We start from the raw sequence: 26,100 nt of genomic DNA, 5'->3' as shown, positions 1-26,100 counted from the left end.
AATGAAATTTTAAAAATTCGTAATAATATTAGAATCTTGGTATTCCTAAAATTAAAAATCCTTAATATGAAGGTAGAATGAGTCATTAGCTATATCCTGAAATTTCTCTTTAAAGATTATTATATAAATCCAGGTTAATAAAATTTAGAAGCTTAATGCTAATAACCACATTGTCTAACACAATTTTAATTGTTATAAATCAGAATTATTAGTGATTTAAACTAAATAAAAACCTTTTTCTTTTTTCTTTTTTTTTCCCATGAAAAGTTGTTGCCAAACTCCTACATAATACTTGGCAAGAGTCTACATCATTACAATAACCTCAACCATGGATAACATGATTTTTATTTAAATGGATGCAGTCTTTACTATGTTTTTCCTTTTGCAATAGAAACAGTGTCACTTCATATTGAGTGTTTTCCTTTTAGGTTAATCTTATCCTCTGAGAGATATAGTAATGTGAAACAACAAATTTAATTTTCAAACAAGTAGTGCCCTAAATCCATCTTTATGCTTTTCATAATTTTTATTTTAACTTACTAGATGCTTTCCAAAGTCCTTCCAGCGTGAATATTATTCTATGTGCCTCAGTTGATGGAAAACAGTGTAGCACCCAAGCATATTTCAAAATTTGAAGCCCAGCAGTTACTGTCAGATAATTTTGCCCAGAGTGTACATCTTACTACTTGAGCAAAAGCAATTCTACTTCAAAATGCAACAAATTATAATGTATGTGTCTTTTTTACACGTACGCAATTACAGCAGGAAGGTTGGATATCAATGTTGTGTTACAGTCCAATCAAGATTTAAAATTTAAGGAAGCTTAAGAGGAGTTGTAAAAGTTTGCCTTATAGCCATCACACATCTGCCTTTCAATCGTCTATGACAGTTTCCTTTTCCTTTCCCTTCCCTCAAATCTTCCCCTGAAGTCATGTGTCACTTATCGCAAGGGAAAACTCCTAGGGATGTTTCCTGAGAATTTCCGTCAGGGTTGATAGCTCACTCCTTTCGTTTACTACATTTTTTAAATATATTCCTTGGCAGATGGTAAAAGCAAAGTAATTAAGGAATACAGCTTTATTACTGATTATGGATTTGATATTTATGACCAGAAGGTAATTTATAATCTTTGATTCTAAATACCGTCATCCAAAGCATATGCTTTATTTACATATTACAAAGGCACAGTAACAAGATATTAATGTGATCTGAATGAAAACAAAAAACAGACTTGTCAACTTTTGACATCCGTCCTTAAATACTCATATTTCTAATCTCCTAAATAAAAAAATTTCAAGCCATGAGACTTTTAATTTATTCCTTGTTGCAAGGTACTTTTAAGACAATTGAAAGAGAAGGGACAGCAGATGAGTACTGGAACTTCTACATGACAAGGGAAGAGAAAGACCCAGGATAGAGTGAAGTACAAAACTGGCTGAGAGACCCCCCATAAGAGAAAAAAAGAGTCACACAGCTTTCCGATAAAGTAAGTCCAGCGGCCCAGATTTTGGGTGGGGGAGACTAAGAAGGACAGGAAAACATAATTCATAGAAATCTGAATTAGTATATACATTTTGTAAGGAAGAATCAACCAAACTAAACTCAAGATAATGAGAACATGACTGTTTCACAGCTGAAAGAACATGTAGTGGAGTCTTACATTACATGGATACAAGTCTTTTCCTTGCTATATGGCACGGTTTTTTTTAAACACTTGGGTGTTTTTTTTTAGAGCAACTTTAGGTTCACATCAAAATTAAGGGAATTATACAGATTTTCCCCATATACTCTCTTGCCACCACATATGCATAGCCTCCCCCATGATCAACATCCACCACCAGAGTGGTAAAATTGAGAAACCTACACTGACATGTCATTATCACCCAGAGTCCATTTGGTTTGCATGGTTCATGTTAGCGTTCTCTTTCGGTATCGTTCATTCTATGGGTTTGGACAAATATATAATGAAGTGTATGCTTCTGTAGTAAACTACACTGTAGTATCATACAGAATAGTTTCACTGCTCTGCAAATCTTCTGTGCTCCACCTGTTCATCTCACTCACTCTCTCTCTCCTAATTGAGAGAATGAATACTTCCTGGCAACCACTAATGTTTTCACTGTCTCCATACGTTTACCTTTTCCAGAATGTCATATAGTTGGAATCATAGGGTGTATAACCTATTCAGATTAGCTTCTTTCACTTATGAAGAAAACTGAAATGCATATTACTATTGTTTCACTAAAGGTCATGTTACTCTTTAAATGTTTTTTACAAACAGAAGAATATTGTTCAGAGAATCACAATGATAACACATGAGAAGCTCTGGGGAAATCAGAGAGCCTGAAGAAATCAGTGATTCATCTCTCACTTTGGGGCAAGTACTACTGAGTGGAATGGTAGGCAGAATCATCAACATTATTAAATTATTTTATTTTTCTTGGAAGTATTTTTGTTTTTTGTTTGTTTTTTAATTTTTGTTAGACCCCTCTGCTTACATTTTTTATCAGTTTAATGCAAAATAATATGCGTGCACTCTATAATTATAATTGTTTATTGTCACAGTAAAATAGTATTTAATAACATTATGAACAAAAATTAATGGAAGGAATAAAATTAATGGAAGATTTTTCGTTTTGTATACTGTGTAGAAAAACATGAGCTAAGGGTGAAGTAACTTTGAAAGGTATCACCAACTGCTCCCTGCACTGGGGAAGGCATTTATTTGCACAGCACCCCACAGAAGTTAAGAAGATGTAGGAGACAGTTTTCCATAGACACTCAGGCAGGCTGGTAATCTACAGAACCAAGAATTTCCTTCATCGTGGCACAAAAGATTTTATTTCCTTTACATATGATGATAAAAGACATCAGGGAGGGTTTGGGTGTGTGGCAAGTGGAGAGTGCTTGCTCCATCCACAAAGGCCAGTTCCCACCCAGCACTAGCGGAATTTTGCTATTCAGGAAGATGAACTTAGCATTGTTAGATTTTTTTTTTTTTTATTATGCACAAAAAGCTGGAAATCCGGATTTTTTGTAATATCTCTAAACTTCAGCTAGTCAACACTGTTGCAACCAAACTATGTTTTTAGGCTGGACTATGCCTAAATCAATGGAGCAGTTACAAAGTTGTGAGGCTAATCCAAGTGAAATAATTGAAGTCACTTCTGATCAAAGGTGTGTTTACCTGAAGAGACCCTATAAGAGATAGGGTTTCTCTTGAAAATGCTATGGCCATAATCCTATGCATGCTGACCTATACACATACAAGCTAAAACCCTCCCTATTCACACCAAAACAGAGAGTAACTAGTACATGCCATACAATAGCATTTTCCATTTCCCATTCACTTTGTCTTATTAATACATAACCCAGAGGCATAGAACAAGAAAATGAGGAAAAACGAGGTGGAAGCCAATGACAGAAAAGCACCCTTAACAGTTATGATATGAGCAAGTTGAGAGAGTTCAATGGTTTTTTGAAGTATGTCTTCAAAAATATTTTAGTAGAAAATCCATTTAAAAAACTATCTATGCTTGTAGCTAATTTACTTTGAGTAGACTGTAGATTACTTTTTACCTACTTTGCCCTATATTGATTGCTTCATATTTTTATTAATAGTTAACATGTGCAGCATAGTTTGCTAAGTTGACATATTATCATTGCAAAGACAGAAAGAATATTCACTAAAATAATTATTTTTTAGATCTCAGGGAAATTTTTTCTATATGAAGACTGACTTACAAGTCCCACAGAGATATAAAACAGTTAACAAAAAATTAAATAAAAAGAAATATATAATTATAAAATAGCAAAAAATTGATTCTTTTATTCTAGATTTTTAGTCCAAAAATAGTTTAAAATTATAGGAGAATCAGTTCTGCTTTGTTTCAAAACAATGGGAAATAGGCAGGGATGAGCAGTATCTAACAGTATTTAAACATGTACATTATTTTCTCATACATATGGAAGAGTTACAGAAACAGTACAGGGATTCCTCCACCCTTCATCCAGCTCCCCCTAAGGTTAACAGATTGCATATCCATTGATAGTACAATTAGGAAAACTAAGAAATTAAAATTGTTATAATTCTGCTAACTGTAAACTCCATGTACTTAAATTTTACCTATTTTTCTAATGATCTTTTTCTGTTCCAGGATCCAGTCCAGTATTTCATGCCTCATTTAGTTGTCATATCTCCTTAGCATCCTGCAATTTTTGACACTCCCTCAATCTTTCCTTTTCCTTCATGATGCTGACACTTTGAGTAGTACTTGTCAGGTATTTTGTACAATGTCTTTTGGTTTGAGCTTGTGGGATGTTTTTTCATGCTCAGATTGAGTTTGTGCATTTTTGACAAGGATAACACGAAGTGATAGTTTGCCCTTCTCATTGCATCTTACCAGGGGGTGGCTTATTCTGTTTAACATTATATGAAAGTCCACAGATAGACACCTTTAATTGTCTCTATTCTTTTTGTCACCACTAAGAAAAGCACTGCCATAAATATCTTCAAGAAATATATAATGCCTTTCCCATGTGAGTATGTCTGCAAGACATATTTCAAAAAGCAGGATTTCGGGATCAAGTAGAATTCCTGAGTCTTTTGACAGACATTGCTAAATTTCTCCCCATACAGTTAGCACTAGTTCACAGTTCCATCAGCAATGCTCTGCCCACCAACTTCTGAATAATCCATCCATTCCCCCCAATTTGAAATGTGGCCATTTTATCATACTTTATATTATAATAATTTGCATACAGTTCTTATCTTCCTTAATATAGTGTCAATCTAATGAGGATTGAATTTGTGTCTCAGTGTTTCTAAAACAATGTATTCCATATCAGAAGAACTCAGTAAATATTCATTAAATGGCTGAGTAAATGGGGTGACATTAAATTTTAATTCCAGGTGACTTTGTTCTAGGCACTAGATCAAAACAGAACTGCTCTACTGTTTCAAATAAACAATAATCCAAATATGCCATAAGATGTGTCAAAATATAAAGAACTGCCTTGTAGCTTTTAACCAGACATCATTAAACAAATCATTATTATCATCAAATAACTTTGAGGAAGAATCAGCTTTTTTAGGGTGTAGGAGTTAAGATACACTTCTTCTTACAGAATTTCTATATTCCTGTGTGATCATACCTATTATTTGGGGGGAGGTCGATAGTAAGGGATAGTTAGGGAGGGTATAACTGGTCCCAGCAGCTAGAAATGCAATACATATATATTTTCCCCAATGTAATAAAGTGATACATGTAGAAGGAAAATTTAATAAACCTCACCCAAGTTTCACATTATTAAAAAAGGAAAACACACAACTGGTGACACTTTTAAATGATTTTGTGCTCACCAGTGGTTAAGGTGATTGTTCAAGCAGATAAATTATTGTCTTTATAATTCTATCTCGAGTGATCTGCTTTCAGTAAGAACTGTTTAAGATTTAACGTTCAGAATCGCCTGCTAAGGCAGGATTCTCATTCAGCACAGCCTGGTCACTGTGAAGTTCCCGCACGTCAAGACTGTCTGAGGGCAGCAGTTTTCTCTTGGGCAGGTTCTCCACCGGTCCCTGAGGGCTGAGCTTTTCCCTCCCGGCACAGATCAGAATTATTATAGATGCCGAGGCCCTTTAAAGCCTTAGAAAAGGGGACTGGAAGAAGCCTAATTTAAAAGTAATATGTTAATTATAGAATTATACATCAGCATTTTTATTAAAAAATACTGTTTGAGACTCATTCCAGAACCACAATGATAGGGTAAGAGAGTACTATGAATAGCTATGATCAGGACTGTCATTTCAAAAGAGAAAGGTATCAATTATTAATTTTTCCCATGTGTGCTAGAAGTTTGTCTTAGAATCTTCAAAATTACAACTTGAAATGTTTTCCAATGAGTGTCTACTTTGCAATTAATGCTATTCTTTTGTTGCAGAAAAACAAAAGCAAAACTAAACTTTCCTTATCTTTTTGTTTCTTAAACATGGAAGGGGCATTTATCATAGTTCGATATATAACCAAAAGGCTTAATTAAGTTCAATTATAACCAGTTTTGGAAGTCTATCACTCCTATATGTTTGTGTTTTTTTTAATCTGAGGTTTATTCTGAGTAAAAAGAGCAATTATTAAGTGATTGTGACTGATATATATGTCCACTTGGGATACTGGATACTGATATCTGAAAAAGAAATCAGTCTCAGATATTTTTTATGCTAATTCCAGATTTCTGGCACTACACAGTCATGACCACAAAGATACCCCTTCATGGTAAATAAATTTATCCTTTATTTCCCTCTAAAGCAGCCTGACTGGTCCAGATTAAGGCTTCAACTGTGTAACTTCACATTGCCTCCCTGCCCAGTGACACTGTAATACAGGAAGTGTCTTCTCTGTATCCTGTGCCTGCAATGCACTGATGAAAAGTTTTGGGCCAAGCCCAGCTATCTCAGTTTGTTAGAGCATTGTCCCGATACACAAAGGTTACAGGTTCGATCCCCAGTCAGGGCACATACAAGAAGCAACAATGAATGCATAAATAAATGGAGCAACAAATTCATTGATTCTCTCCCCCTTCCTTCCTTTCTCTCTCTAAAATCAATAAATTTTTTAAAAATTGCTCCTGTCTAAACAAACTCATGAACTTGGAATAAACGAACAGTTTAGCCCATTTGGGTTTTAAATATTTGAAAGCTAATAACTACCTCTCAAAGTAGTACAGCTACTTAAACCTCTAAATATAGTAATGAGCAATAAACACACACAGTTTGATACTTAATAACCCATATATACTCTCGATTAAAGTGATTGCATCATAATGAGTTTTGCCTCATAGCAGGGGAAACTTGTCTAAATCTATGTCATTGGTATTTCATATTAAAGTCAGTTTTACATGAGAATGCCATTGGAGATTGGAAATTCTATGGATACATTTTCTTGTGCATTTTCTTGTGGAGAATAGTGCCATTATTAAATATTCTTTACTCAGTCTGAACTGTAGAGAGTTGATGGAGACTATGCACTGCATTAGCCCATTATTTGCCTGTCTGAAGTCTGTCCAGCAATCTGCCCAGAGCCCAGGAGCCCAGCCTAATTTTGAATAACCTCACAAAAGTTGCAGAAGAGTGCAGATTTCTGCCTTGATTTTACACAATTTTACATACTTGTAGAAATAAACGCTTTCTCGGGCTAAGAAATGTTCTTTTGGGGGAGCAAGTATTCATTCTGCCTAAAGTATATAAACAACTTCATGGGACAAGAGAGGGTCATCCCTGGCCACCAGTTAATAGATGAACTCAGGGTGAACAAAATCAACCCTACCCACTTTGAAGGATGTTCAGCTTTTCTTCTCCAAGGAGTACAAAAGAGTAGCCCTGCTAAATGTAGGTCATAGCATGTGCTCCCTCTTCCTGCCCCTCTTTGAGCCTTTCTGGTACAGAGATAGACACACTATAGTGCCCTGGTCGTGTGCTGGAGAATGGTCTTCCCTACTCTACTCCCAGCAGAGAAGCACAAGATGTCTTACTACTGCTGCACATGTAACAGTGGGTTTGATGTGATTTAATGGGAATGGAAACCTCTGAGATATTCCAGCCAATGAAGATATTTGATGACTTTACATAAGAAGGATCAAAGCCTCTTTGTTTCTCCCAACAAAGCAACTGTTGTCTATTTAAGACCTTCTATAAAGACCTTGAAAAGGGAGCATTCGAGAATTCCTACTGGGCATACCTTTTGTGACAGACTCTCTACAATCACTTACAGGAGATACAAAGAGAAATCCACATGGTCTTGGCTTGCAAGATCATAACCTACAGGGCACATTTCCACAAATAGCCATACAAAATGGACAGAAGAGAAAGTGGAGCCAGCTTTTCACTAAAGTCAACAGACTATTTGAACTTCACCCAAGAGAGTCTTTCATCTTTTGATCCTGAAACTCTCCAGCAGGAATATTAAAATATGATTCCAAAATAAAAACATAACATTCCAGGCAACATCCTATTTGAGCATATGTCCTTGTTAGAGGCCTCAATTTTCATAAAAGACTGTTGGTGCTCTTCCCCAACTTAGCTGGTTGTTAAAATGTATGTCTTGGCACTGATTCACGGAGACAGAACACCTGTTCTCCAGGCACTTGTCAGGGAATATAACTCTGGCTCACTGCAGCAAAACCAAGTAAAACTCAGTCTAGAGAAATAAAAAGTAAATATATAAATGTCGGAGGGAATTTTCATTTGTTTAAACTAATTTGAGTGGCAGAACCCTCTTTCCCTTCCATCCTTATAGGAAACAGATGTCTCCTGGAAACCAAGAACAGGGGTTCAAATCGTGGTCTCGTGTGTGCTGTTCTCTGTATACCTGATTTACAGTTCCCTCCATCTACAGGCCAACTTCGGCTGCTTGGCTGGTGCTACTTGGCTGTCTGACGATATCTAATCTTAACTATCCATGAGTTTATTTTATAGGATTGACACCCAGAAAAGAGGCTATCATCTATCTTTCTCTCCGTCACTCCCCATTCCTCCCTCTCTTCCAAATATCAGGGGAAAGGATGATGACTGCTCAAGAGACAGCCTGAAGTGATAAACATGGGCAAGGAATAGGACCTAGAGTAAAGGTCGCCTTGGTCCATCTTGGATCAGACTCCTATTCCTGATGCAGCTGAGAGGTCAGGACTATTTTTGCAAAATCGTCTTGCGGGTTTACTACTATGCAAATCATGGAGAAGAGAAAGCAACCAAAACGTGTGGGGGAGTGAGAAATGGGACGGTAACATATTAGGGTCCACAACAGATATGCAGGGCATCCATTTCTATAGAAACTCTAAAATATAGTCTTTAATGGTGATTTATTTGCTAACATCAGCAGTGACTACCCTGAAAAATGTCATGGCTGATGCCTTTAGCCTACAAGAAAAGTGTTTATGGGAAGCACCCTCAAGACACACACTGTGAGGATGTTATTGAGGACCTTAGATGCACAAGTAACAAGTCTCTAGCATCTCAGTATTGACAACAAATATGTTTTTGTTTTACGAGTCCTGTGTTATGTGTAACAAATCATTTGCTGTCTTCTCATTTGCTACTGGAAATCCAGAAATGCTAAATATATTTTTAAATGTCTTTGTAGATCAACCTTCCACCTTGATTCACCTTACTTTTGTTGATTCACTTTACTATTTTGTCTATGATCCTTCACTCATTTTAAATCTTATTCTTCTTGAGATTTTATGTGCATTTTGAGCTGCCCCTCATACCTTATTTATTTAGTTGGTTGTGGCATTAAAAATTAAAATTTTAGAAAAATTTATTTATGTTCATGTCTATATCTCAGATAAAATAATTTTAAATGGCAACTCTATATGGTTTTGTCAATATAAAAATGCAGAAATTTTCCCATGGCTTGCTCAGCATGTTTCAAGTTATTTTTCTGTTTTGACAGTCCTAGTTAGAAATCCTTTCCCTTCCTCTGTGTTTTCTTATGCTCTATTGTAATTACTGCTTCCTGGTCTCATAAGCCTCTTCAAGCTTCCTTCCAAGAGTAAAGATAGAATTTTTAAAAATTCTCATGTGGTTAGAAATTTCCAAACATATCCAAAAGGTACAAAATGAAGAGTAATGCTATGCTTCAAGCAGCTTTCAAGTGTCAAAAAAAAAAAAGAAAAAAAAAGAATGCCTGCTCGTGTTTCACTCACTCCACAGGGAGACAGGTATATACGTGACCCTCCTCTGAAGTGCTGACTATATATAAACTCTTTCAGAAACTTCATCTCACCCTATATCAAATTATGCTGCCTGTTATTGGAGGCAGGGCAGTTAACTTGTGCTCCTCAGCTCTCCAAAGAGACCAGGTTTGCTCTTTAGCTCAAACAAGATGCAGAAGCCCAGCCTTCTGGCACCTCTATTGAGTCCCAGCCTCAGGGCATGGCTCTTCTGACTTGTCGTGGTCAAGTGCCACTTTATTAGGAAGCATCCTAGCACAACTGGACAAAACATTTGCTTTTTCTTCAACATCAACATGTTTGACTTGTCAAAATCTACTTAAAAATTATAAAATAGTGATGTATAAATAGTTAAATTAATAGAAAATCAGGTTCTATTGGAACTATATTTTCAACTACACTCAATCTCTGTTTTCAAAAATCTACAAGGATTATGGCTAGCTGAAGAGAATCAGGATTATGTAATAAAGCAAAAGTGATTGACCTCTGACAGGCACTCACTGCTGGCATTTTATTTATGTATTTATTTATAATAAATCTTTATTGTTGGAAGTATTAATGTCACCCTATTTCCCCCATTGACCCCCTCCACTGCTGGCATTTTAAATATTAAACAACTATTGTTGTTTTTGCATTCTCTCTATAAACATGTATTAAGAGCCTATCTTGCAGCAAGCATTGGAGTTACAAAGGTTAACGAGATATTTTCTTGTCCTTGAGCAGCTGACTGCTCTGACTAAATGTATAAGAGGAAAAACTGAAGCAATAACAAACTTCCTTATTCTCAGAGCATATTAATAGAGAAAAGAAACCAATTTGGGATAACATTTTAAGGAAAAACTGTCCTCAGAGCTGAATTTTAAGATGGGAGATTAGAGTTTTGGTAACTAAAGAAAGAAAGAAAAGGAATGTCACAGCAAGTACTGAAGCATGACCTGTGAAAAGGCAAAAGGATGAAAATAAATCAAAATTGTTTTTTACTTTAAAAAACTGATAATAGTAATAAAATATTAAGCAAAGGCCATATATGACAAATCCATAGCTAATATGCTACTCAATGGGAAAAACTGAAAGTGTTCCTCTTAAGATCATCAATAAGACAGGGATGTACACTTTCACCACTGTTATTTAATGTAGTACTGGAAGTCGTAGCTACAGCAATAGGACAGGAAGAATAAATAAAAGACATCCAAATTGAAAAAAAAAAGAAGAAAAACTGTCATTATTTACAGATAATACTGTGTATAGAGAACCCTAAAGATTCTACCATAAAACTAACAGAATTAATAAATAAATTCAGACAATTAGTAGGATACAAATTAAATATTCAGAAATCGGTTGCATTTTTACCCACCAACAAGGAACTATCAGAATGGGAAACAAACTAAGAAAATAATTCCATTTATAATTGTATATAAAAAATGCAATACCTAGGAATATATTTAACCAATGATTTCAAAGACCTGTACTAGAAAAATTATAAGACACTAAAGGAATTGAAGAATATACAAATATATGCAAGCATATACCATGCTCATGGATAGGAAGAATTAATATCATTAAAATGCCCATTCTACCCAAAGCAATCTATAAATTCAATGAAATTCCTATCAAAATACCAATGTCACTTTTCATAGAACTAGAAAGAATAATCCAAAAATTTATTTGAAACCACAAAAAAACCTGAATAGCCATAGTAATCTTGAGAAGAAGAAACTCAAAGGTATCACACAACCTGCTATCAAAATATACTACAAGGTAATCAAAACAGCATGGTACTGGCATAAAAATAAACTCATAGAGATCAGCGAACAGAAGTGAGAGCCCAGAAATAAAACCACACTTTTATAGTCAATTACTATATGACAACGGAGGCGAGAACATTCAATGGGGTAAAGATAGTTAGTGTATTTAATAAATGGTGGTGGGCAAATTTAACAGATACATGAAAAAAAATAAAACTAGATCACCTTCTAAAAACCATATATAAGAATGAACTAACTATAGATTAAGACTTAAAGGTAAGATTTGAAACCATAAAACTCTAGGAGAGAACATAGGCAGTAAATTCTCCTCTCTTGACATTTCTCTTAGCAATATATTTCCTGATATATCTCCTCAGAGAAAAAATAAACAAATAGCACTACATCAAATAAAATGTTTTTGCACCACAAAGGAAATCATAAACAAAATGTAAAAACAACCTACTTATTGGGAGAAGATATTCACCAATGATACCTCTAATAAAATTTACAAAGAACTCATACAACTTAACACCAAAAACAAACAAACAAAAAAAAACAAACAAAAAACCAATCTGATTTTGAGAAGGGCAGAGGACTTGAACAGACACTTCTCCAAAGAGGACATACAGATGGCCAATGCATATGAAAAGATGTTCAAGGTCAGGAATCATCAGAGAAATGCTAAAAGCAAAATGAAATATCACCTCACACCTGTCAGATGGTTATGATTAATAAATCAACAAGCAAGTGTTGGTGAGGATGTGGAGAAAAAGGAACCTTTGTGCACTATTGGTAGGAATGCAGATTGGTGCAGCCACTATGGAAAATAGTATGCTAGATACAAAAGGCTACATAATTTCTGACTTTTTACCATAAAGCTGATCTTTTGTGTTAGAAGTCAGAGATTTTCCTTGGTGGGAAGTAGTGACTGGTAAGTAGAAGAAGGGAAGGATTAAGGGTACTAGTAACAGTGTATTTCTTATAATGCAAATTACATTGGTGAGTTTCCTTTGTAAAAATTCAGTGATTTATGCACTTATGGTTTTTACTTGTTCTGTATGTGCTATACAGAATTATATCACTTGTTTGCTCGAAGAAGTAATGACTCCCCATTTTTTTTTTGTAGTGAAAGTCCAAATTTTTATAATGAAGTCATGTCCTACATCCTTTGCCCTCCATTGCCTCCCCTCCCCTTCCTACCCCTCCCCTCTTTGCTCACTCTGCTCCAGCCCTATTGGTCTCCTTGCTGTTTCTGATGTCAGTTCCTCTCCCACCCGAGAGCTTTGGTTCTATCTTGTTAGTCTTCCTGTAATGCTCTGCCCATATATTTATCTATCTCCCTAACCTCCTTTGATCCTTTGCTCAATTCCCATCTTCTCGATAAGACCTACACTAAACATTCCCACCCCAACACAGGCACAATCCCTGGCTGTCCTTACATTGCTTTACATTTTTCCCCTACAACAATCTGATCCTCTAACACACTGTATAGTTTACTTATTGTCTTTTGTTTAATGTCTCTATACTCACTGCAACCTTTTCATTTCCATGAAAGCAGTGATCTTGTATCCCAAAGAAATTGAGCCTAATGAGTTGATGAATGATGTGAATGAATAAGTCAATTAATCTGTCTTTAGAAAGGCCTACTCACAAAGTTGGCCCTTAGCTGACATCTGATCAGAGAACTTGGATTTTAGGTGTGTCCCCCCTGTTCCCCAACTGGTAGTGGTTGGTTTATGTGTCTAGGTTGTGCAAACAATGTGGTTTATGTTAAATGCCTGCTTTCCTCTGGGAGTCTGAAATTTTAGTACAGGCTAAGCAGAGGGTGCCTGCAACCAATCCCCAGTAAAAATCCTGGGCCTTAAGTCTCTAATGAGCTTTCCAGATAGACAACATTTTACATGTGTGGTCACAATCTGGTGCTGGAGGGATTAAGCACGTCTGTTATGATACCACAGAGACAGGACTCTTTGAAGCTTGTAGTAGTGTTCTCCACACTTTGTCCCATTTGCCTTTTTCCTTTGTTAATTTTGCCATGTATCCTTTTGCTGTAAAACATCTAAGCCATGAGTATGACTACATGTCCTAAGACTCTTCCTTGCAAATCACCAAATCTGATGGGGTTCTTGGGGACGTCTGACATACTCATCATCCACAAATGAGGCAGTATGATATTTTTAACACACTCTTCTCATTTTACCCAGTGGCTCAGAAAACAAATGTCTATGTTAGGCAGACACATGCATATTGTGATACATGGACTCATTCATTATAGAGATGCTATAGCAACTAGGCCAGACCTTGACCATAGAGAATGTAAAAATGTAAACTCAGTGTCAATGTCCTGGTCGTCAATACCTCTAAAAATTAAAAATAAATTATCTGCATGCAGAGAAATAGGTAATATCTGAGCTGCTTGTGGTCATCTGCACTAGGTGCCCATAGAGACAGGAATTTGCAATGCATGGGCAGGATCTGAGGCAATGTGGAGTGCAACTGTTCAGACTAAGAGACAGCAGCTGCCCAGCTGCCCAGCAATGGCTGCCTCTTGCACACCCCACACTGAAGATTGAGCCTGCAATCCGGGCATATGTCCTGACTCAGAATCTAACCGTGACCTCCTGATTCATCAGTCAATGCTCAAACACTGAGCCATGCTGGCTGGGCCTAAAACAACTTTTAAAGTGGCCAATCAAAATGTATCCAATGTGGTCACCAGTCCAGAATTTCTCCTGTCTGACATGAAAATTGATAAAACTATGAATTGAATTCATACCCTAAACCTGAATTCAACAACAGGAGAAATATATAAACTAAATTTCAATGTAAAAGTACTGCAGAGATCTGGGATCATTAGACAGAATAATCATAGCTCTTGCTTAGCAGTGATTTGCTTTCAGATAACGCAATTAGAAACATGTATGAACAATAGCAAATAGCATCAAAGCTGACAATATCATTTGTGTAGTTTGAAAAAACTGACAGGACCAGAGTGTTTTTATTTTATCCCGGAGAATGGCAACCTTTACTTTCACACAGATGCTAAACGATAATGTTTATATTTCTTTAGCCCAAGGCACAATTGCACAAGCAGCTAGGTCCCCATTCCCACCCTCATCCCCAGGATGAACACTTACAAAATTACCACTTGGCTAAGGATCTGGCCTCACCAGGATTGTGAAAATGACCTGCCCATTTTGAAGTAGTCAGGTGTTTTAACTATAGATTTAAAACAAACATTTTGCCTCTTCTCTCACCATTTGCTTTTGCTCTGTTATTGATTTGCTCTTCAAATCAATCCAAGGAAAATATGCCTTTGTAGAAATGTTTATTTTCTTTTCAGTGGGCTCCTTAGTGAGAGTTTGAATTTTCTAAACCTGAGGGCTGGTCAAAACATGATCTCACAATCTCATCCATTTTGAATGTGATGTGATTCAAAACAGACAATTCATTTGTCCAGAAAAAGCCAAGTGGGATGTAGAAAAGCAACATAATCAGAAGTAAAAATGCTCATGTCATTACCCCAAATACACATGTTGATGATAACTATTCTGGGCAGTTTATTTTGTTCTATTCCCTTGTTTTCAGGATTGTAACTCAATGACAAGACCTCTCCTTGCTAAAAATAAACGATTTGTCTTTCAGAAATTAACTATGTCCCAGGTTTATGTGAGGCCATATTTTTCACAGCATAAAAATCTCTAAGAGTTGATTTCTTCAAAAGTTCTAGAGAAAACTAAAATGCCCAAATAACTTTATCTTGGTGCAAAATACAACTTTAAAACTCTATTACCTCATTCTATTAAGTTTTTAAAAAATATATACCTTTTACAAAATGTTGATAGGGCCACGAATGAAGCTTTAGAACATAAAAATCAAAGACACATTTTAATCATTTTTTCCTCAAGAAAAAATTTCAGTATTAGCATTTTTTATTTTATTTATTTTTTGGAGTAGGAGATCAATTCATTTTAGATGATAATTAAGGCCTTTGTCCCAGGTCAAGTTGATTGGGCCTTAGGAGGCCACAGTTCTATTTCAGGATATTCAAGGCACTATCATTCATCACAGAAGTAATTGGAATAGGTAATGGTGTAAGTTAGGAGCAAGAGGAAAAACGCCATCCAGAGATTCATTCTGTTACATATTTGTGCCCACTGTTTCTGCCAGAAATCCCTGGCTTTATGGTACATTTTCCTCATGAGTCCCTATTTTAAAACACAAATATCCTTGGAAAAGTAACAAATGAAGTGCCTCACGCCTTTAAATAAACAGTGCTATCAGATTCCTTTCCTCCTCAAAAGAGGCCCTTAGGGCAGTCCTGTCCTGAGGCAGTGGCTCCTGAGAAAGGAAGGGGGGGGGGGAATAATTTGATATCACTGAAAACAAACTACCTGTTTCACATATTCATCATCTTTGCAACAGTGAATCTTTCTTAAATCTTAAGAATGAAATGTTATTAATATAATGATGCATTTTTACTAATATAAATATGGTACTATTAATTTTTAAATGAAATGTGTCTTTTTCTATAAATGACTTTTTATGCCTTTTGAGTACTGGCGTGGTAAAGATTTCTTTCTACATTTCCAACAGGGGCCTATCTGACACATCAGTTTTGTGCTTAAAAGAAAAGTATATTTATTCTACACTATAAGGAGTTCAAGTAGAGATGAGTGTGGAAAACACTGACGTTAAATACAGCTGACTCAGGTTCTAATTCCCTTTCAGTTTTCAGCTCTAGAATTTTATGGATACTAATCTTTTCTTTCCTGGGAGAATTTAGCCCTATTTATTTCAATACATATACCAATGTCTCTTCCTGGGAAACACAAATAAGCATCTATATAGAACATAATTTACATTATTATAGGATATGATTTAAGCTGTATAATTTACAAACCAATTGGGAAAGGTCTATCCTTATCATTGGGGACTCTTAAGGTCCGCTTTGACCTTTGACCAAGATAAATACAATGGGATTTATGATATGCAGTGTAAAGTCCCAAACTCCCCTGAAGGCCACCTATGGCCAGTTAGTTCAATAAATGGTTTTTACCTGCTGTTATCTTTTTAACCAGCTTGGTTTGACCTCATGACCAGAGGGACATAAATGCCCCCACTGGGAACTTCTGCCTTGAACTCTCCCAAAGCCAAGGTTCCTCAACAGTTTGTCCTTGGGTGAATAGGACCCTGCAAAGCTTGCACTTGGATGTCTTTCAGACCCCCAGTGTTTGCCTCCACTTTTTCTCTTGCTGCACTGGGTTATTTGCCTGTAAATAAACGCCTTATGTGGGTATGCTCTGTTAGATTTGGTGAATCCTTTCAAAAACATCAGAACTTGTGGAATCTTTGCAGTAGCTAATGTGCAGACTCTAATGGTCTCTCAACATCAATGAACATGCACAGTCCATTGAAACCAGCCTACAGAATTCCTCTGACTTAAGGGTGATTGAATGCAAGGTTCTACCATCAAATTATATCTGCCCAAGGACCTAAATAGACATTTCTCCAGAGGACATAAAAGTGGCCAATAAACATATGAAAAGATGCTCAATGTCACTAATCATCAGAGAAATGAAAATTTAAACCCCCATGAGATATCACCTCACACCTGTCAGAATAGCTATCATCAATAAATTAACAAAGTGTTGGCAAGGATGTGGAGAAAAGGCAAGGATATGGAGAAAAGGGAACCCTCATCACCATTGATAGGATTATAAATTGGTGAAGCTACTATGGAAAACAGTATGGAGGATCCTTAAAAAATTAGAAATAAAACTATGATATGATTCAGCAACTCCACTTCTGGGTATTTATCCAAAGAAAACCAAAACATAATTCAAAAAGACATATTCTCCCCTATGTTCATTGCAGTGTTATTTACAATAGCCAAAACATGGAAGCAACCGGAGTGCATCACAAATGAATGAATAAAGAATATGGAATATTACTCTGCAATAAAAAATGAAATCTTGCCATTTGCAACAAAATGAATGGATCTAGAGGAGATGATAAATGTAATTAGTTAGAGAAAGCCAAATGCCATATGATTTAACTCCTATGTGGACTCTAACAAAATATATGAACAAACAAAATAGGAACAAACTCATAGGTATAGAGAATATTTTGATGGTTGCCAGATGAGAGGAGTGGTAGAGGGATGGGTGAAAAGGAGGAAGGGATTAAGATGTACAAATTTCCAGTTACAAGAATGTAAAGTACAATATAGGGAATACAGTCAATAATATTGAAATAACTATGTATGGCAAGCATGTCAAACTTGTGGCTCATGGGCTGCAATATGGCCCACAACAAATATTTTTGTGGCCCAGCCAATATAACGGTATGTAAGAAACATTTTAATAAAAATTTCATAACTTAATTTTTACAATATCCTATTATACATAATTAGTAATAATGAAATACAACACTCACTAGTAACTGATTACTATAATCATGTTGTATTCATTTCCCTTACACGCCTTGCACATAAGGCACACCATTTCTTTCCACTAATACTAGCAACGAATATTTTAGCAGCCAATTGCCATGTCATTAGTCTTGTACTGACTTGTTTGGTGTGTGCAACAGGAAATAGTTCGCTTTCAGAGAACAAAAAAAAATAGATTTGCGTTATGCTAATTAATTTGTGCAGTTATTCAGTGTCTGGTAAGTTAATGTTCATGAAAAATATTATTTTTTATTAAAATGTTCTATTATTTTGTTAACAATTACTCATTTATTTCAGCCCTTTGTTTTCAGCATGTCTCTATCAAAATAAACCTATGTTTCTATAAAAATTGAAGTTTTTGTTTTTTTGTGGCCCACATAAATTTAAACCTTGTTTATTTGGCCCATGTTAGCCTTTGAGTTTGACATGCTTGATGTACAGTGTCTAATGGGTACTAGACTTAGGCTGATCACTTCATAAGTTATATAAATGTCTAATCACTATGTTGTATATCTTAAACTAACATAATATTGTATGTCAAATGTAATTAAAAAACAAAAATCAATAAAATTAAAAAAAATATATACTCTGTCCTTCTTTGGTTCACAAATGATTCTTTTGCAAAAACTTTCTTCCACATTAAAAATATATATAGTGTGGTGAGATAGAGTCAGCATCTTCTCTTAGGAAAAGAGAACAATGCAATGATTGAGACATTTAAGGCAACTTAAAAAAAATACCTATTGAACTTCAGAGTTAACTCTGAGGCATCCAAAGAGAATGAACAGTCACCCATGGAGAAAAGCAAAGCTCTGCCTTCATCATTTTGTAGAAAGGGGCTTTTTTTTTTTTCACTGAATTTCCAGTTCCCATCACTTGCCCGACTTTCTCCAGAATGCCTCAACCAAGAATCATGGTTTTCTCTGACGTGAATGACAACTCCATACACAGGTATATGGAAATTTAAGGAAGGGTAATTCCCTTGCTGCTATTCTCCATTTTAACCCATTTAAATATTTACATATACCATGAGAACTAGAATTCAAAGAGTTTTGCTTATCCATAGTATTTAACAGACATTTTTTCAAGTGTTATATGAATATACTTTATTATTATTTTTTTATTGTTTAAAGTATTACTAACAGACTTTTAAAGGATTATAATAAACATAGAAGCTTGGTTTGATGTTTCCTTATAATAGTTATTTACCACTTATCATCATGATACCATTGTAATTAACCCCATTATTAATAATAGGAAAGAAGCAAAGGGAAGGCCAAATATTACAGGCATGTCATTTGTGAAGTTTTGCCAGGAAGCTGCAGTTTAACACTCCACAGGAGGCCACCTGTCTATTTTCCCCAAATCGCTGGGGGAAGTAAGTGAACAGGGGGTAGATTAGATAGATGCATGCCCAGTGAAGTTAGGGGGGGACTAGTGAAGGTACTTTCTGTCAGTCACACCTGAGAACAGAGGTACTTGGCCAGAATGGGCATGGTTATTGCAAGCATGGGAAGTTTTGGGATACTTAAGTCCCTAAACAAGGGAACTTGTCACTCTTGGTTGCTGGAGGCTAATTCCAGCAGGTCATAATTGCAAGAAGTTCATCAAAAGGTTGATGAACCTTGGGGCTTCAGCAGGGCTGAATCATATTACCTGCTGCTGGAATAGCTGAAAGCATTTCCCCAAACCTGAAGATCTGCATATATCATTGCCTGCTGCCAGACAGCTGAGGGCAGTTCCCCCAACCTGATCTTATTATTTACCAAACTTTACCTTTGATATGTATATCTGCTTTGCTATAGGGTAAAATCCTATATAATAAAATCCTAATATGCAAATTGTCCCCTGGACCTGGAGTTTGACTGGGGCAGCAGTGGCAGGCAGCCAGGGGAAGGGAGGCCCTGGCCAGCAGCCACTAGAGACCCTATCCATGCACAAATTTCATGCACTGGGCCTCTAGTGCAGGCGTCCTCAAACTACGGCCCGCAGGCCACACGCAGGTGTTTTTGCTGTGTTCTTTTTTTACTTCAAAATAAGATATGTGCAGTGTGCATAGGAATTTGTTCATAGTTTTTTTTAAACTATAGTCTGGCCCTCCAACGGTCTGAGGGACAGTGAACTGGCCCCCTGTTTAAAAAGTTTGAGGACCCCTGCTCTAGTGTGTTAATAAAAAGCTAGGGGTCCAGAGATTTGACGAACTTAGTTACTTAGTTACTAACCCTCCTCTGGCTCCCCCCAAATGCCTTCCAAATTTATATTTCATGTCTAGCCTCTTTATTAATTTACTCGCAGTCCCTTCTCCAGATTCCTGAACCCTTCTAGATGCAGATAACACCCTGGCACTTGGTTCTCTTGGGACTCTTGTTGTAGGGGGTGCACTCTCTTAGTTTCCCTGCATTAGTCCACTTGGCCCATATCCATGTGGACCCCACATACAAAAGACTAATGGACTTCAACTAGCCTAATGCTGTACTGGGCCCAATTCCAACATGGAACAGAAACTCTGGACATTGGCTTTGCTTTTAGCTCAACTGAATCCCCATCTGCACTTCTTATGGGATTGGATTAAGGGAAATGGGACTTTGGAAACAGGGAAACCCAGGGATGTAATTCCATGCAAGAAAAAAGTCACTCATCATCCTATGCAGGCTCCTTCAACTCAGCTCCTTCCTTCCCTGCATGCTACCAAGCTAGTGCTGAGCTGCACGTATTTCAAACCCTCCTGTAAACTTACACCACAGATCCAGCCATCCTTTCACCTAAAATTCTTTTTCTCAAAATATTGTAAGGACCCATCCCCAGAATTCATAGGGAAGGGGATACCCCACTTCCAAAGATAACAATCAGTCTTAATGCCTCAGGTGAAATAAAGATTGTAATGATGCTGATCTGAATACCTGCCTGGCAATAGATAGGCCTTGAGCAGAACTGGTTGAATTAAAGTTGAAACCCGAGCTGTCTACTGCTTAATTACAAGTTATCACATTGTACTAGATCTTCTCATTACGTGCTTTATTTTTGTATTTTATGATTTAACTAGAGGCCTGATGCACGAAATTCATGCAAGAGTAGGCCTTCCTTTACCCAGCTGCTGGCTCTAGCTTCCCTCTGGCACCCAGGACCCAGGCTTCCCTCTGGCCACTGGCAGGCACCTGGGACCCGGGCTTCCCTTGCAGCCCTGGCTTTGTCTGGAAGGATATCCAGAAGGATGTCTGGTCTAATTAGCATATTGCACTTTTATTATTATAGATAACTAGTAGCCCGGTGCACAAAATTTGTGCACGCGGGGGGGGGGGGGGGTGTCCCTCAGCCCGGCTGGCACCCTCTCAATCTGGGTCCCCTCAGGTATGTCTGACTGCCGGTAAGTACAACACAGATGAGAAAGAGCCTATAATCTGATAAATAAAATTATTGGGAGGTACTGTTTTGAGGTATTATTACATATTCCCACACATTCTGCTTTGTTTTCTCTTTTTTCTCTCTCCAAGATAAGTAGCTGGTTCTGCCTTTGTTGCTAATGGAGAAAAATTAAACAGAACATTCTAGATAGTGGCTACCTGGGTGTAGACATAGGAAAACATTTATTGAGCTGTACAATTGAGATTTCTGTATTTTACCTGGACATTTGGCTCTTGTGTTTGCATAAACATAAGCAGTGGCTTCTAACCCACAGGTTAGAATCATTCAGGGACACTTAAAATTTACTGTTGGCTGGATACTTTCCAAATCAGCAAAATCAGAATCTATGGAAATTGAACAAAATTGGAACACTAATTTCTGAAGGGGTAGACTTGTTGTTTGGAATATTTTACACACACACACACACACACACACACACACACACACACACACACACACACACTCCTCAAGTAATTCCTATGAACAGCTATCATTGAAAATCAACCCCCAAGGGAATTTAGAGTCCGTGTAAGGAGGCAGAAGAATTCCGGCACAATAAATAGACAATTGAGTTGCTAGAAACAGCAGGAAATGTGGGCCTTCCCTCATGCCCTACAGTAGCCTAAAAAGCCTCGCGCTGCCCGTCTCGACTTCTGGGCCTCCAACAGAACTGGACTTTGGGGGTGGGGCTTGGGGCTGCCCCCTTCTCCTCCCCAGGCCCCTGATGGACCTGGACCCAGGGTTGGGGCCTGGCGCTGCCCGCCCTGACTTCCCAGGCCCCCGATGAAACGGGAATTTGTGGGCGGGGCCTGGCGCTGCCCGTCCTGCCTCCCTGGGCTCCCAATGAAACGGGACTTTGCGGGCGGCACCTGGAGCTGCCCATCCCACCTTCCCGGGCCCCCGATAGACCTGGACCCCGCGATTGGGGCCTGGTGCTGCCCACCCCAACTTCCCAGGTCCCCTATGGAACAGGACTTTGGGGGTGGGGCCTGGGGCTGCCTGCTCCACCTCCCCGGGCCCCTGATGAACCTGGACCCTGCGGTTTGGGTCTAGCATTGCCCGGCCCGCCTCCCCGGGAACCCGATGCAACAGGACTTTGCGGGCGGGGCCTGGCACTGCCCGCCCCGCCTCCCCGGGCCCCCGATGGACCTGGACCCTTTGGACGGGCCCTGGCACTGCCTGCCCTGCCTGGGTATGCAAATTTACCCACCATCTTGGTTGGGTTAATTTGCATATCACTCCTGATTGGCTGGTGGCGTAGCAGAGATATGGTCAATTTACATATTTGTCTATTATTAGGTAAGATACTGACACCAAATTAGGGTTATAGGAGGAAACCAGGAAGGTGTACTCTAAAATTTTCAACTTGAGAATAGTTACTGAACTATTGTTACCGATTTATAAAATACTAGAATCCCAGCGTGTGAAATCGCACGGCCCCACCCACCCACGTGCGCCCTGCCCACCACCCCGCCTTGACACCCTAACCTCTTCACCCAGAGCTCAAGTGTGCCTGGCCCTGCCCCTGACTCCTCCGGCCTTCTCTGGCCACTTCAAGCCCCGCCCTTGGTCCCGTGAGTTGCCTTGGGCTGGTCCTGCTTCCTCTGGGTGCCTCCCTGCTTCTTCCCCATCTCTGGAGCAACACAGCGGCTCTGCCCCATCATGGCGCCAGAGGAGAGCATGGAAGCCTCGTGCCTGCTGCAGAAATTTGAGCACTGCTTCCTGGTGTCACTCATACTGAGCTCTTTCCCCAGGCAGGTGGGCCGCGGGCGCGCTGAGTGCGAGTAGTGGGTGGCGAAGGACTGGTAAGGGAGGCACTATGGGCTCCCACCCCTGCCTTCCCCACCATGGGATGGTCCCGCCTCTTCCAGGCTCCTCCCCACTTCTGCCCCATCTCCGGAGCAATGCAGTGGCTCCACCCTGCTGTGCAGGTGCACGCAACCTCTTGCTGATCGGTCGTTACGGCGTGAGGGTGTCACAACCAGTAGCATATTAGCTCTTTATTATATAGGACTAGGGGCCGGTGCACGAAATTCATGCACTGGAGGTGGGGGGTCCCTCAGCCCAACCTGCCCCCTCTCACATACTGGGAGCCCTCAGGGGATGTCCTGCTTACGGCTTAGGCCCGCTCCCCGCCTAAGCCACACTCTGGCCTCCCTTGGTGGGAGGCAACTGGGCTGATCAGGGGAAGGCACCAGCCCCATCACCACGCTGCGACAGCCACTGCCAGTCACCAACGCCACCAAGGTGTTTTCATCAACACGGACTCCAGTCCCTTCAGCAAGAAAAAATGACAACTTTCTTTAGGCATTTTCAAGATGTGTCTTTCATAGGATATGCATTTCTTTATTTCTTTTTATCCTCACCTGAGGATATGTTTCCATTGACTTTTAGAGAATGTGGAAGAGAAAGGGAAAGACAGAGAGAAACATCAAAGTGAGAGGAACACTTTGATTGGTTGCCTCCTGCATGAGCCCTGATCTGGGCCCCAGCGAGGGAGGAGCCTGTAACCTAGGTACATGCACTTGATCAGAATCGAACCCAGACCCTGCTGTCGGCAGGCCGAGGCATTATCCACTGAATCAAACCGGCTAGGGCAGGATATGACATTTCTTAGCTCTCCAGCAGCGGACCTTCGTTTTTTTCTCCAGAAATGTGGTAGAAAAACCCTAGATCACCTTTTTGGATTCTTATTACCCGAGTTACTAAGAATATTACCAGTGGCATACAGGAAGCTTAGCCAATGTGCAGTCAGAAAAGGTGTTTCTTCTATAGTTCACACCAATCGAGGGCTGGGCCCTGCCCAGGCCTAAAGCCTCTGGCCGAGGCTTTTGGCCTTGGGCAGGGGACCCCCAGCTCCCTGCGATCACAGGCTCTGCTCCTGCCCAGACCGAAAAGCCTCTGGTGGAGGCTTTCGGCCCTGGGCAGGAGCCCCCAGGCTCCCTGCGATGGGAGGCTCCGCCCCTGCCCAGACCAAAGCTTCTGGCCTAGGCTTTCGGCCTTGGGCAGGGGACCCCCAGCTCCCTGCGATCGCAGGCTCTGCTCCTAACCAGATGGAAAGCCTCTGGCGGAGGCTTTAGGCCTTGGGCAGGGGACCCCAGGCTCCCTGCGATGGGAGGCTCTGCCCCTGCCCCCTCGTTCTGACTGCAGGCTTGGCCCTGCCCAGGAGCCCCCTGGCTCAGGCCCTTCCCAGGCTGCTCTGGGCCCACACGGCCTTACCTCACAGTGACCTGGGTGCCAGGATGTTCCCGGGACACAGGTGCTGGGCGCCTATGTATGCAAATTAACCGCCATCTTTTTTTTGGGTTAATTTGCATACTCACTCTGATTGGCTATGGGCGTAGTGAAGGTACGGTCAATTTACATGTTTGTCTATTATTAGGTAAGATGACTTTGTGCAGAATACAGTCTCTCAATGCAATCCATACCCACCCCACACCCATCCCAATTACATGCCTGGCACACTACATATTTGCACACTCTTTACCCTACCCTGAAACTAATGAGTAATATCACTGTTGAGCTGTGTGTCAGAAAGCTTCGTGGCAGGTCCAGGCACTAGAGGTGACTTGAGAAGTGTTTCAGACACACTAAGGACACTAGAGCCCCTTACGACCCAAATAAGACGACCATGCTACATGACTTACCACTTGCCCCTTAACTTGTTAGGTACAAAGAGATTACTCGAGACTGATGGCTTGCCTTGCATTCTTGTCTGATTAGAACCCATTTCCACATTTCATTCCCACTAACCTTGTTTTCCAGGGGCTAGACTCTATTATTCTCTACCTTATTTCTCCAGAATGCTTCAATGGGCTTGAACATTCCATTATTTCATTTCTGTATCCCTATACCAGATATGACCTGAAGACTTGGATAATCTACTTCAGTCTGTGTCTGATTTGAATTTGCCAGGATCCCTTTAAAACTTTATGGATAAATTTTACTCATTCCTTAAACTAAAATCCCAGTTCCCATCGCTATCCTCTTTCCTGTGCAATCCCTTTCTCCTCAACTCAGCCCCTTCCTTCCCTTCCCTGCATGCTACCAAGCTAGTGCTGAGCTGCACATATTTCAAACCCTCCAGTAAGCTTACGCCACTGATCCAGTCATCCTTTCACCTAAATATTCCTGACTTCAACTACTAATTCCTCACTTTCACCTGCTTCTGTAATGTCATGTGCAGCAGATATTTTAAAGGGTTTTTCAGATCAGCCTTATGTTCTGTCATTTTCTCACACAGTACTGCCCCTCCTTTCGTTTACTGAATTCTACCAGGCCTGATGAAAGGGTTTGTAAAGCTCAGGCTCGGAAAGCACTTTTTTGTATCAGAAGTAGTCATCATTTTCTAACAAACTAGAAAATGGGCGTATGAAGCAAACTAAAGTGATCTGTGCATTTCATATCCATGCCTCTGTACTACAGGGTCAATGCAGGTCAGTTTGATTGCCTCTCACCCACCTTTAGCCCTCCTTCACTTTGGTCATCTCCATTTACAGCACTGGCAACCTGCCCAATCTGCTATTTCATCTTCTTCTAATATCCCCATATCCACATGAATTTTGGAGCAGGCAACACAGGAGCAGTTTGGGGAATGGGTCTGACACCACTGAGACAGACTAAGCAGAAGTTAGCTGAAGAGACAGACACATTGGGTGGAAATCACTCACCTGTTATTCATGGGTATGTCTAAAGGTGTCATTTCGATTATAAAAATAAAGGTGACCTGCTACATAAATTAATTTGATGTAAATTATCTGTAGATTTATAGCC

The sequence above is a fragment of the Cnephaeus nilssonii genome, assembly GCF_951640355.1.
Source record: "Cnephaeus nilssonii genome assembly, chromosome: 9".
Classification (NCBI taxonomy): domain Eukaryota; kingdom Metazoa; phylum Chordata; class Mammalia; order Chiroptera; family Vespertilionidae; genus Cnephaeus; species Cnephaeus nilssonii.
Note: the sequence above shows the minus strand (reverse complement) of the source record.